The 13,925-nt window shown below is 44.4% G+C and overlaps 1 pseudogene; it reads right to left on the reverse strand.

The window, feature by feature from the left end:
- Positions 1–281: 281 nt before the first annotated feature.
- The window catches only part of LOC144738293 (uncharacterized), a 42,870-nt pseudogene continuing 29,226 nt past the window's right edge, over positions 282–13,925 (reverse strand).

Consider the following 13,925-nt stretch of genomic DNA (forward strand, 5'->3'; position numbering starts at 1 on the left):
GCAATTAGCTGTGAGAAGACGACATGGCACCTTCTACCATAAACACCACACATTTACCAGTCCCGATGATACAACCACCAGACGAAGCAACGCATCTATAGAAGTATAACATTGTTGTCATCCTGAAATAAGTGAACACTTCTGGAACTTAAAAGGAATACGTTCATCTGAACACATTATAGAACATTCACAACATCACTCGAGCTCGGAGTACTGGAAATCACAGAAAAAAAACATCTAAGAGACACGAATATACACAGGGCAACAGTTAACAGATGTACTCAATACGTTTGAGTCTTCAGCCACTCCACTACATCCAGCCATCGCTCCGGATCCAACTTCATGGGGTCGAAAGAGGAATTGATTCGCTTTTCACCCGAGTGTGTTTTCTGGTGCCTGTGAAGAGCTGACTTCCATGCAAATGCCTTCCCACAAACAGCGCACTTGAATGGCTTCTCGCCCGAGTGTGTTTTCTGGTGACTGTTGAGAGTTGATTTCTGTGCAAATGCCTTCTCACAAACAGAGCAATTGAACGGCTTCTCGCCCGTGTGTGTTTTCTGGTGTCTGTTAAGATGTTGTTTACGTGATAATGCCTTCCCACACACAGAGCACTTGAACGGCTTCTCGCCTGTGTGTGTTTTCTGGTGACTGTTGAGAGTTGATTTCTGTGCAAATGCCTTCTCACAAACAGAGCAATTGAACGGCTTCTCGCCCGTGTGTGTCTTCTGGTGATTGTGTAGAATTGTTTTCCTTGCAAATGCCTTCCCACAAACAGAGCACTTGAATGGCTTCTCACCCGTGTGTGTCATCTGGTGAGTATCAAGATGTGATTTTCGTGAAAATTCCTTCCCACACACAGAGCAATTGAACGGCTTCTGGCCCGTGTGTGCGTGGCGCTGTGGAGAGAGTATCTGCTCCATGTGACTGATTCTTCAGAGCAGAGTAACAGTCGCGTGTGTTGTTGAGAGTCAAAGGCACCCTCTAAGCTACGTGGATGTCTGGCTCAAATCGCCAAGAAACAAACTCTCACTAACGTCTAACCGAGACAGTAACGCTTCGTAAGTCGAACTACACACGCGATTACCAGTTTATCCACTAACGAAGACACTTACTTGTTGATGCACGGCGTGTCGATGTCCCTGTAACCCGTCTGAAGAGATCGCCTCGAACTCTCCCAGTCGCCAGGCAATCGGGCTCGCCAGGCTGGGTCTCGCAGGAAAAGGGTAAACTGCAGAGAGAGGAGTCGAGCGTCTATCCTCAGTGAAATCCCTCTCGAAATGGTCTTGAGGTCTGATTTTAAGCCCCTTATAACTCCCCTCTCGCATACAATTCCTTTGTTCTCGCCTGGCCTATCATGGACTTTGCATTCAATTGTTAATTTCTACATTAACAATCCGCATATGTAGCAACATAGCTTAGCGAATGTGGCCATTGTAATTTAACCTTAATACGTATGTACATTATACTGCGTAATTGTACACTTCTTTTTGAATAATTACATACATCTCCATGCATAATTCCGTGCTTCCTGTGAATTTGCTAATATTCACCCGAAAATGTCCTCTAAACTGCAGGGATTCATCTTCATGGTTCTTTCGGTAAAGTCACGTAGAAGGGAAGTAATAAAATAATAAAAATAAAACATAATAAAATAATTCTCACGACGGAAGAGATGGAGGACGAGACAAAGGAGGAGGTGGAGGAGGTGCAGGTGGTGGAGGTGGTGATGCAGGCTCGTGAACGACGCTACTGGGCAGTTGGAGGCAGTCGCCCTCCAACAACAACGGAGGGCGGAGGAGCGACGCTCACAACAACGAGCGGAGCGCCGGGTGGCTAAAGCACAGCAAGTTGGTACAGTAGGGGGCACAGGTGGTGCATCAGCCAGTCATCTCGGTCATCTCGGTCTGTCGACCCGTGGCACCTGCTGGGTCTGCCCCGTAACCTCCTGCCAGCTGGCGTTCGACACTTCACGTGGTAGCCTCAAGGTGCACTTGGCCTGGCACAAGCGTCGTGGTGACGTCACCGCCACTTAGTGGCGAATGGCGGTTGTTGTTGTTGATGCAGGGAAAGAAGAGGAAGCGAGGGGGCTACGAGCCTTCCCTCCGGGACATTGCTCACATCCACCACAGCGTTACCGTCCAACACAGTCAATGAAGGAAGGGGGTTGTTTTAGCAAAATTTTACTCGTGGCAGGGGATTGACAAACAACAGGGAATGCCTCCTTCTGATAAACAAAAAACGAATGAAGGGGGCGTGGGAGCTTGGCGTAAGGTGTGGAAAGCTGTAAGTCACAGGTATCAATCGAATTGGGTCAATGACACCAGCACACGAATGGTGGGGTCGTTTGGAATGATGTTGCATTTATGAAAGATGAAGTTCTCCGACGTTGCATTTCATGAACTTTACATTCAATCGTTATTTTTGGAAATTACAATCTGCATATCTAGCAACAGAGCTTCTCTATCTTCTTGGTTCTTTCGGTAAAGTCCCGTAGAAGAAAAATAATAAAATAAAAAGAAATAAAACATAATAAAATAATTCTCACGACGTTTCGGAGGCAACACAAGCTTCCGACTTCAGGTGGAACCGTCACAGCACGATAGCCGCATCAAGTAAGAGCAATTCCAAGAAAACAGTCCTTGTGTAATAAAAGACTTGACCACGATGTCTGGATCAGTGTCCTTTATTAGGTTCGCACTGTATTCCCCACACGGCTGTCTCTCTTATTTGTTCAGTCCCCACAGTGCTGGCTCCGATGTCGCTCCAGTCACCATCAGCAGCCCCGCTGCTGATCCTTGTCGCTCTCGTAGCACCACCACAGCTCCGCCGCTGTTATTCTCACACAGCCCCTCCTGGCTGTTCTTGCTGCAGCTCTTCTCTCTCTCTCTGCTACTCCGCAGCTCTGACAGCCTCGTGCTGTCTCTCTCTCCGTTGCCCCTGCAACTCCTGGCAGCCACACCGCTGCCTCTCACTCAGCCAGCCTTACTGGCTACTGTTCCCGGGGTTGGCTCCCTATCCGACGGTGCCCCCCTCCTCTTCTTCGCCCGCGTGGCCTCCTCCTTTTCCATTCACAACCCGACTGACTTCTCCTTCCGGTTTACCCCCTTAAAGGCCCGAACCTTCCACCCACGTCACATGACTCCGCCCCCCTGTGACGTCACATCCGGAAGGTCGCTTACGCCCGCATTACACTTGTATATATGCTGGTTCAGGGTGGGAGGATATTATTATTGTGAGGTTCGGTGCGGCTGAAACACGCTGTTAGGAATGAGCCTCTGTTGTGTAGACTGGTTGAACTCGGAGGTTCCAAGAGTTTTCATATCAAGAGGAATTTAGCATATTTATGGGAAATGCAGATATGGGATTAGTCATTACTTGTGGAATCTGGCTATTGAGCTTAATCCTGATTACGTATATTGATCTCACCGCATAATTCGCGTTAATTTGCTAATATTCACCCTGCAATGTGCTGCAAACTGCTACCAGTTCAAAGGTGTTACCAGGGAAATGCAGTATTAAAATTGTGATTTGGACTTTGAGGTGCAAGTTTTGACTTTGTTTTATAAAAAATATTGACGTACTTGTGTTGATATGAGCGCGTCAGAACAATCAAGGTGATTTGTTTAATTTAATCCACGAAAATTATTACGATTGCTGTCATACACTTTTAATGATAATCGAAATGGTATCGCTTGTAAGCGTGTGTGTATTTACACTGCAGTGTAAGTACATTTGGGGAGCGGTAGTGTAGCTGTTTGTATGCACAAAGCGGTGTGTATGCACATTCGTCTATGCATATACACTGCTATGTCCTCTCGTGTGTGGGTGTGTGTTGCGTACAAAGAATTGAGGGCAACGTGGTGATGAATGCGGCACCACAACAGGGAACTACAGGGATGAGACTCCCCGCTCGTGGTGCTAAATTAATGAAAACAGCGCCACTGAGCGGACAGAGCCCCGCCCCTACAGCTCGTGCGTGTGACGTCATGAGTGTGACGTCATGAGTGTGATCAGCGGACAGCCACGATGCTGCCAGGTGAGGGTCAACTTGTGTGCTGGAGACGCTTCACCTGAAACTCGCCTCCACACGTGTTCGCTATGAACATTGTAGCAATAAGGGACGATTAGTCATCTTTAACATGTCAGGTCTTTATTGTTCTGCAAGTAAATTAACCTTCTTGGTTCTTTCGGTAAAGTCACGAAGAAGGGAAATAATAAAATAATTAAAATAAAACGTAATACAATAATTTTATTATGTTTTATTTTCTTCTTCATCTTCTTGGTTCTTGCGGTAAAGTCACGAAGAAGGGAAATAATAAAATAATAAAAATAATTAATTAATTTTATTAAGTATTTTTATGATGCTTAAAATGTAATATTTTATTATTTTATTAAAATAAAACATAATAAAATTAATCTAGAAAAAAATTGTTATATTTTTATTATTTTATTATTTCCCTTCTTCAATAAGGGACGATTAGTCATCTTTAACATGTCAGGTCTTTATTGTTCTGCAAGTAAATTAAAGTTAAAACTCGTAGAGACACATTCACACTCGTGTGTGAATGCACACCGCTGTTTCGACAGTCGTGTTTATAAGCACACTTGTGTGTGTTTGTCTACTCGTCCGTGTTTTTTTATGGAAGGATATGGTTGAAATAACGTACGATCAGTCATCTTTAAAAACAATTCGGGTCTTTATTAATCTGCAAGAAAATTCACGTTAAAACTCGTATTTGAAATCTTTAATAATACGCTTGCTCAAACAGGAAGGGACTAGGAAAATTATTTCCCAATAGGAATTCAACAGTTAAAACAAATTCTTAAAATCTTACACGTAAACGTCGATTTCCCCATTGACGTCCTTTTCGACTGAAGCCATTCGTCCAGAAGTCCAAGCCATCAAACACAAGAACAACGAACGTGCAATCCACGCACACTCTGAAACCTATAATTTTAAGTTATTTTACTTATTAAACATTGATAAAAAAAATAAAAAATTGAGCAAAGTTGTGATCACAGTATTTCTCCAACTTTAGCTCAACAAAAGCACTTAACCACGAGAGAAAAATTAGAAATTGAACCACCACACAACCACTGCGCTTCACAACACATCAACAAGTAGTCCGATAGGACTACAAAGCACCACCTTAACGTGACGAAGTCTAGAATAAACTTTAACACGCAATTAGCTGTGAGAAGATGACATGGCACCTTCTACCATAAACACCACACATTTACCAGTCCCGATGATACAACCACCAGACGAAGCAAGGCATCTATAGAAGTATAACATTGTTGTCATTCTGAAATAAGTAAACACTTCTGGAACTTACAAGGAAGACTTTTATCTGAACACATTATAGAGCATTCACAACATCACTCTAGCTCGGAGTAATGGAAATCGCTGAAAAAATTATCTAAGAGACACGAATATACACAGGGCAACAGTTAACAGATGTACTCAATACGTTTGAGTCTCCAGCCACTCCACTACATCCAGCCATCTCTCAGGATCCAACTGCATGGGGTCGAAAGTGGAATTTCCTTTAGAACTCATTACATCACTTTCGAATTCAGCCTTTATTCTAACCGTGAAAATGCTTCAAACACACAGAGCAATCAAACATATTTGTTCAAATGATCACACTAGCTTGGAGTATTGCTGTAAATTTCTGATTTAATAAATTGTACGTTATTAATTAATCTTACAGAGATACAGACATGCACGTTCCAGGACTTCAACAGCTAAAATAAGTGCTCAAAACTTTGATTTTCCAGCCACTCCAGCAGCCATTTTTGAGTATCCAACTGCATGGGGTCGAAAGTGGAATTGTCTTCAGCGCTGATTAGATCCACTACATCTAGCCATCTCTCAGGATCCAACTGCATGGGGTCGAAAGATGAATTGTCGTCAGGACTCGTTAAATCCGCTACATTCAACGATCTCTCAGGATCCGCCTGTATAGGTTCGAAAGATGCATTTTTTTCAGGACTCATTGCAGCACTTTGCATTACACCTTTAGATTTCACTTCCCTATCATTGCGGATCTTCTGATGCTTGTTTCGGGGTGATGACCGTGAACATGTCCTCTCCCTCGTAGAGCAATTGATTCGCTTTTCACCCGAGTGTGTTTTCTGGTGCCTGTGAAGAGATGACTTCCATGCAAATTCCTTCCCACATGCAGAGCAATTGAACTGCTTCTCGCCCGTGTGTGTTTTCTGGTGCCTGTGAAGATCTGACTTCCATGCAAATGACTTCCCACACACAGAGCACTTGAATGGCTTCTCGCCCGAGTGTGTTTTCTGGTGACTGTGAAGATGTGATTTCTGTGAAAATGTTTTACCACAAATAGAGCACTTGAATGGCTTCTCGCCGGTGTGTGTCTTCTGATGACTGTGAAGAATTGCTTTCCTTGCAAATGCCTTCAAACAAACAGAGCACTTGAATGGCTTCTCGCCCGAGTGTGTTTTCTGGTGAGTGTTAAGATTTGATTTAAGTAAAAATGCCTTCCCACAAACAGAGCATTTGAATGGCTTCTCGCCTGTGTGTGTCTTCTGGTGAGTGTTAAGATGTGATTTCTGTAAAAATGCCTTCCCACACACAGAGCAATTGAACGGCTTCTCGCCCGTGTGTGCGTGGCGATGTGGAGAGAGTATCTGCTCCATGTGACTGATTCTTCAGAGCAGAGTAACAGTCGCGGGTGTTGTTTAGCGTTAAAGGCACCCTCTAAGCTGCGTGGATGTCTGCCTCAAATCGCCAAGAAGCAAACTCTCACTAACGTCCAACCGAGACACAGTAACGTCTCGTAAGTCGGGCTACACGCGACTACCAGTGTTATCCACTAACGAAGACACTTACTTGTTGATGCACGGCGTGTCGATGTCCCTGTTACCCGTCTGAAGAGATCGCCACGAACTCTCCCAGTCGCCAGGCAATCGTGCTCGCCAGGCTGGGTCTCGCAGGAGAAGGATAATCTGCAGAGCGAGGAGTTGCGCATCTATCCTCAGTGAAATCCCTCTCGAAATGGTCGTGAGGCCTAAATTTAAGCCCCTTATAACTCCCCTCTAGCATCCAAATCCTTTGTTCTCGACTTGGCATATCATGGACTTTGCATTCAATTGTTAATTTTACATTAACAATTCGCATATGTAGCAACATAGCTTAGCGAATCTGGCCATTGTAATTTAACCTTAATACGTATGTACATCCTACTGCGTAATTGTACACTTCTGTTTGAATAATTACATACATCTCCATGCATAATTCCGTGCTTCCTGTGAATTTCCTAATATTCACCCGACAATGTCCTCTAAACTGCAGGGATTCATCTTCATGGTTCTTTCGGTAAAGTCACGTAGAAGGGAAGTAATAAAATAATAAAAATAAAACATAATAAAATAATTCTCACGACGGAAGAGATGGAGGACGAGACAAAGGAGGAGGCGGAGGAGGTGCAGGTGGTGGAGGTGGTGATGCAGGGAAAGAAGAGGAAGCGAGGGGGCCTTGCTCGCGTGGCGAGAGCGATCACCTCACTCCTCCGCCGCGTGCTGCTTTGTGGTGGCATGTCCACCACACAGTAGGGGTGGTTGTTGTGGTCGTGGATCGCTGCCAACCATGACCACTATCACCAGACTACCCACCCACCCCGTGACACATCCCAGGCACACACCCACACACCCCGTGATACACGTCACACACACACCACATGGTTCCCCCCCCGGAGAGAATACTGTTCTGAACCTGTTTATTAAACATATTTAAGGACACTCGTGTTGAGCATGGTGCTTTTAGCAAACGAGTGTGTTTTGTTATAATTTCTGTCGTAAACTTTGAATAATCATCTGAATGGTTTAGCTTGTAAGCGTGGTTTATAATAAAGTAACGCAAAAAAACAATCGTCACCTTATAGTCTGTAACATACGACCTTCGGTGTGTATATACACCAGTGTGAATGTGTTCAATATTTTGTTAATGTTCAATATTTTGCACGTGTTTAATATTTTGGACGTGTTATATGGTTATTCCATTGACTATTGAGGGGTTACCAGCCCCTCGCACCCGTCCAAAGACCTCGTGGGCCACTGTGGTGGCTACGAGCCTTCCCTCCGGGACATTGCTCACATCCAACACAGCGTCACCGTCCGACACCGTCAATGAAGGAAGGGGGTTGTTTTTTCAAAACTTTACTCCTGGCAGGGGATTGATAAACAACAGGGAGTGCCTCCTTCTGATAAACAAAAAACGAATGAAGGGGCGTGGGAGCGTGGTGTAAGGTGTGGAAAGCTGTAAGTCACAGGTATCAATCGAATTGGGTCAATGACACCAGCACACGAATGGTGGGGTCGTTTGGAATGATGTTGCATTGATGAAAGATGAAGTTCTCCGACGTTGCATTTCATGAACTTTACATTCAATTGTTATTTTTGGATATTACAATCTGCATATCTAGCTATTAGCTTCTGTAATCTGGCTATTAAGCTTAATCCTGAATACGTATATTCATGTCACCGCAAAATTCGCGTTAATTTGCTAATATTCACCCTGCAATGTGCTGCAAACTGCTGCCAGTTCAAAGGCGTTACCAGGGAAATGCAGACTGAAGTATTTTTGTCATACACTTTTAATGATAATCGAAATGGTATCGCTTGTAAGCGTGTGTGTATTTACACTGCTGTGTAAGTACACTTGACTTTGACTCCTGTGTGTGTGTGCACGTGTTTGTTGTAAGCATTGTACAGTTAACGAACGCTCAGATAACTTTAAAAAATCCGATTTTTATTCATCTGCAAAAAAAATGATTACGTTAATATTGCTGTGCATGCACACTCGCGTGTGTGTAGAGGTAGTGTAGTGGTTAGCGCCCAGCTCAATTCTCGGTCACGTTAAATTCAAGCTCACGGCCAACACCAGGGAATGTGGCCCAACAGTCGGTGGCAGACGCCATGTAAGGCGACAAGTGCCTTCAGGGTGTGCGAGTGTTCGGGAACGCGGAGGCTCAGGTGTGAATGTCGGGATGAAGGGGTCATCCTGCGGTGGATCGCGAGCGTATCGGGTGGTCCCAGAGACACGCAGGGTGGGTGATCTAAACTATTCAAAACAAACCACACCCTCTTGAAATGCCTGAAGTTTTTTCTTCTTCTTGGTTCTATAGGTAAAGTCACGTAGAAGGGAAGTAATAAAATAATAAAAACAAAGCATAATAAAACAATTCTCACGACGTTTCGGCCACAACGCAAGTAGCTGTCCTCAGGTGATAACCAGGTCTGTCGAGGCGACAACGTCTGAATGAAACAGCACACGTGCTTGGAGCATTTATATAAGCTGGGTTGGAAGGGGGGGGAAAGGGCGCCTTGACAAATGAATATGCATATCAAGAGGAATTTAGCATATTTATGGGAAATGCAGGTATGTGATTAGTACTACTTATGCCCGTGCATTATGCAGGATTAGCAGCATCAAAGGGAGGGGATATGGGAAATGCAGGTATGTGATTAGTACTACTCATGCCTGAAGTTTTGGCTGATAAAAAATAAAATAGTGGTGGCGATAAAGTGGAGCCTGGAAAAGTGGTCACGAACCAAAAGCGCCGCGTTTATATCCCCGCTCTAACCCCACAGTACTGCCGAGCTGCTACTTACAGCAGGAAGCTTTCAGAAATTCAACAGTTAAAAGATCAATACGTAAACGTCAAATAATCATACTGTGTATATATATGAATCCATTGAGAGGGCAGATCCAGTAGTGAATAGTGTGATTCTAAATCGACCACAATGTGATACTAGTAATTATAATGCCATTCAAATCCCGCAGCCCGCAGCCCGCAGTTCGCATATAGATACATACACAATGTATTCATTCGAGCACAGTGTGATTATAATACGGGATATTACGAAAGGCATATGACTAATCGGTCTTGCCTGCATCCCTGCACTGATGTTCACCTTCGGCGTAGGCATGAGCAACCACCACTCCTCGCCTGGGGCATACAGCTTCTCACAGCTCACCGCCAGGACGTAATAAACCATTTCGGATCTTAACTGATTGTTGTTCACGTTTACGGTGACTTTCAGACCGCAGTCCACTCACTGGCATTGACTGTGTATCTTGTGTTCTCCACAGGGAATGCATTGTTTGCTCCACTGCGGGTCTCATGCTTCTACATACTATTAACATTCCCTCCCTTTGTTAATGCTATCCCCTCCCTTTGATGCTGCTAATCCTGAATAATGCACGGGCATAATATGACTTTGAAACCCCCAGCCCACCGCCTACGCATTTTCCATAAATATGCTAAATTCCTCTTGATATGCAAATTATTTTGTCAAGGCGCTCTTCTTCCACCTCCAACCCAGATTATATATACGCTCCAAGCTTGGCAGTGTTTCATTCTTCACCTGAAGAAGGCTGCTTGCGTTGTAGCCGAAACGTCGTGATAATTATTGTATTATGTTTTATTTTAATTATATTATTACTTCCCTTCTACGTGACTTTACCGAAAGAACCAAGAAGAAGAGCCACTCTCCCTGTTGTTTGGCATTCCCCTTCCACGAGTCAAGTTCTGTAAAAACAACCCCCTACCGCATCGGCGGAGGGTAAAGCTGTGGTAACTGTGAGCAATGTCCCGGAGGGAATGCTCATAGCGATCACAGCGGCCCTCGAGGTCTCCGGACTGTTGCGAGGGGCTGGTTACCCCTCCACATTCAATGCACTTACCGTGAAAACACGTGGAAAATGTTTCAACACATTCGTATACACAGCACTGTAATAGACAAAGGTCTAAATACACACGAGACTTTCTGCTATAGACTGAAATGTGATAATGGCTGCGTTACAATATAATAAACAACGCTTACAAACTATACCATCCAGATGGGTATCCACGGCAATTGTAACGATTTTAATTGATCGAATATAACAATTCACCTTCGTTGTCGAGACACACGCTGATCAGCAAGTGTCCTTAAACATATTCATAAAACCACATCAACACGCTATGAAGCATGCACCTCTTAGTTAAAGTATATCTCGATCAACATTGTGATATCTTAGACGGTATTTCACAGCTAAGGCCGATACAGATGTAATAGAGTTCACGACTCTTGGACGCCGGAGTTGGAGGCACACGGGTTTATTCACACAGCACAGTTGTGACATACAACACTAGAGGGGGTGTCGGCCCCCTCACCCGGCTAGCTGGGGATACACGCGCTAGCTACTTCCTAGCCTGCCTCCTAGTCCTCCTCTAACGGGCTAGGGGAGGCTATCTGGCCCGACACTGGTAAGTCGGGCCCGGTACCCTGAGTCCCAGACCAGCGCTGACAAGAGCACCGGCTCTGGATCTCGGGACCACGCCGCTGGCTCGGTCCTGTTCGGCCCTGATAAGGACGGCGAACCAGGGGAGTCCAGGGCTCTAGCTAAGACGTCTTCAGTCTTCACTGGTTAGCTTAACAAGAACCCCGAGCCCTCCGATACATCCCCTTTAATACCCAGCCCCCCACTGAGGGGTGGGGCCCACCCGGGTGCCTGGCGCGGACGTCGTAGAGAGCACCTCCCCGGGCACTCACGTAGCCCCGCCCACTGTGTTTGTTTGCCATAAGCTGCCATGCATAACGGGCTCTCTCTCTAACACCCCTACACATTGATAGCAATATGCAGGCCATTGTAAATGTGCAAACTAACAACATGCACATTATTATGCAAGGAGATGCCTATCCGTATTCAAACGCACGCGAACAATGATGCAGTGAAATGCACATTACTATTGAGGCTTAAGCACAATGGCCACATGAAATTAGGTCTTTTAGATATGAGGAGCGTTACATCCGAGAATAAAAATTGAATGCAAGGAAGTTTATGAAGAAAATGCAAATGATTCTAGTTTGATTTCATAAATGGGAAAAATAATCTCAACCAGTGTGCCGTAGCAAATGCAAACAAATAGAATGAAATAAACGAAACTAATGTCTTCACTACACTCATTAAACATGGGGCCACTATTTTAAATATTATTAATAATTCCAATAGTTTGGAGTGGAAACAGAGGGAATTAGAATTGAATGCGTATTTTTTCAAAAGTATAACGTACTTCAGTGTTGTGGGGCATCTAAGATTTGTATCGTCAGTTTAACCTGTGAAAATAAACACAAAACCCCGCTATCCTAGTCTGCTACTGTGTGTATGTACATGGATCTGTACTGCTGTGTATGCCCACTCGTGTGTATATTTACACTTGTTCATGTGGCTATGTACCCGCGCGTATGTGTGTATAGGTATGTACAATCATTTGTTCGCCCATTTATTTGTGATGTCAAACGCAATCCCTGTGTACGTGCACTGCTGTGCATGCACACTCGTGTGTGTATGCACACTCTTGTATGCATCTTCACCCGTGTGTGTATGTACAAAGCGGTGTATTTCGATTTAAAGCTTGCAGGGATTCATCCTCTCTCGAGAAACGGTGCCTTAATGCGGCGAGAGAGTTTGTGTACGTCTGAGAAGCTGATCGCTATACCGTCGAGAGCCTAGTGCTCTCAGAAGGGTCACCCAAGGCGGGAAGACTTCAGTGGAGACGTCAGACAAAACCCGTTTCGAAAGGTCCCCACATGACCTTTTCAAATAAATGGTGATCCAATAAAGCAACGGGAAACTACTTGGATTATTTCTCCCTTGAAAACTTCAATGATGACAAGCAAAATCAACAAAGGCCCTGAGTATCGGCGTCCTTTGAATAGGACAGGGGTGCTAAGAATCTCCGAACTTGTGTCAAAGAACCCTTTCAAAGTAGCAACTTGGAACGTTAGAAGTTTACTGCAAGCAGGAAAACTAGCCAATGTCATACAAGAAATGGATCGACTTAAAATCAACATAATCGGTCTAAGCGAAACTAAATGGCCTGGAACAAAAAAGTTTATATCGAGCGAACACCACATCTTCTGCTCCGGAGGAGAAGAAAACACCAAACAAACATACGGTGTCGCCTTTATAGTACACAATAAATTAGCGAATAAAGTCAACAACTTTACCCCAGTATCAGAACGAATAGCACTACTACAATTAGCAGGCAACAAAGTTAACGTGAACATTCTACAGGTGTATGCTCCAACAGCAGATAAACAAGATCATGAAATCGAATCGTTCTATGAGCAACTAACCAACACGCTGAAGCCGCTGAGGCAGCAAGACCTCACTATAATCCTGGGCGACTTCAACGCCAAGGTTGGCCACGGTCGAATGCAGAACATTGTCGGAGAACACGGACTCGGAACACGGAATGAACGAGGCGACAGACTGGTTCAATTCTGCCAAGAAGAACGTTTCAGTATTGCTAACACGTGGTTCCAATTACCACCTCGACGACTGTACACGTGGACCTCGCCGCAAGACTCCGACAACAACATCCTCAGGAACCAAATCGATTATATCCTAATTAACATCAGGTTTAAGTCCAGTGTGATTACAGCAAAAACCTACCCTGGAGCCGATATATCGTCAGATCATAACCCAGTAACAGCTACAATAAGACTCAAATTGCGATCAATACAATGTACAAAGACGAGACGAGCAGACCTGGAGAAACTGAAGAACAGCGCCGATAAAAGACAAGTACAGCAACATCTCAACGATAGCATCCGCTCAATAACAACAGAAACAGCAGATGTTCAGGAGTACTGGCGCTCGTTCAAACAATGCATCACAGAAACAACAGAAGTCATGCTGGGACATCAGCCACCGAAAAAGAAACAACGATGGATGACACATTGTATTCTCGATCTAATGAGCAAACGAAGAATGTACAAAAATAACAACTTGGAGAAGTACAAACAAATGCAACAGAAGATCAGAGAAGCAATCCGACAGGCAAAAGAAAAGTGGATGGAAGAACAATGCGCCTAGATTGAAGAACTAATTAGAAAACATGACA

This window comes from Lampetra planeri, chromosome 81, assembly GCF_965212315.1.
Source record: "Lampetra planeri chromosome 81, kcLamPlan1.2.h2, whole genome shotgun sequence".
Lineage (NCBI taxonomy): Eukaryota > Metazoa > Chordata > Hyperoartia > Petromyzontiformes > Petromyzontidae > Lampetra > Lampetra planeri.